The sequence below is a fragment of the Orycteropus afer genome, unplaced genomic scaffold (genome assembly GCF_000298275.1).
Source record: "Orycteropus afer afer isolate SDZICR_OR568_19922 unplaced genomic scaffold, OryAfe1.0 scaffold00007, whole genome shotgun sequence".
NCBI lineage: Eukaryota > Metazoa > Chordata > Mammalia > Tubulidentata > Orycteropodidae > Orycteropus > Orycteropus afer.
This window is the reverse complement of record NW_006921594.1, coordinates 9,340,231-9,341,443: the sequence shown is the minus strand read 5'-3', so window position 1 is coordinate 9,341,443 and position 1,213 is coordinate 9,340,231.

Below are 1,213 nucleotides of genomic sequence, written 5' to 3'. Positions count from 1 at the left end.
AGGATAATAATCTTTATGTGTTCCATTTCCTTTTTGACATTTTTAAGTTTTCTTAGACTCATAATTTGTACATTCCACATACCATTTATTAATGAATGTTTGCAACTGTTTCTTCTCATTTTGTGTTGAGGTGCACCAGCAAATATAGATCCCAAAGCTTTACTCCACCCCAGTCATTAAGTTCAAGTCTACTTTGTGGAGGTAGCTCTTCCCCAATAGCATTTTGAGTGTCTTCCAACCTGAGGGGATCAACTTCTGGCATTATGTCAGATAGCATTTTGCTGTTATTCATAAGCTTTGTACTGGCCAACATTTTTGAAGTAGATTGCTAGGTCCTTCATCCTGGTTTGTCTTAGGCTGTCTTGGAAGCTCTGCTGAAGCTTCTCCATCATACGTGACCTTGCTGGTATTTGAAAAACTGGTAGCAAAGCTTCCAGCTTCACATCAACACACAAGTCACCACAATAAGGCAAATTGACAGATGATTAATGGTGATTTCTTTACTCCAAAATAATAGTAATTTTTACAAGGAACTATTGATAAGAACTCTGGTGGCACAGTACCTAAGGTATATGACTGGTAACCAGAAGACTCAAACCCACCAGCCACTATGAAGAAAGAACACCAGGCAATCAACTTCCATAAAGATTTACCACTTCAGAAACCCAATGGGGGTCGCTATGAGTAGGAACTGACTCCATGGCACTCCAATACTCACTCCAGAGCAGTGAGTACTGGTAATTATGGTCAAAATTACTTTTATTATTGTGAGACAAATAAGTTAACTTTACCCAAAGACTTTGGTCTTTGACTTTGATTCCTGAGAAAGAACCTCTGAAATCTTGGAATTTTCCTAGTGACTGAAGAATTTTTGATAATACCATCAACCATACCTGAATGTTTATGCTATTGAATGACTCCAGGTGTATATTGTCAGGTCAGATGGTGCAAAGTGTTAACTCCCTCCACTGTGATACTAACTAAAGTGTTGGAGGTTTGAGTCCACCAATAGGCACCTCCGATCCTATAGACTTGGTGATCCACTCCTGAAAAATCAGTCATTGAAAACCAAATGGAGCACAGTTCTATTTTGACACTCTTAGGATCACCATCGGTTGAAATCAACTCAAAGGTAAGTGAACTACAGTAAAAGTAAAGAATGGGTATTTAATGGGAAATAGGATTTCTTCAACACCTCCCAACAAGACACTTA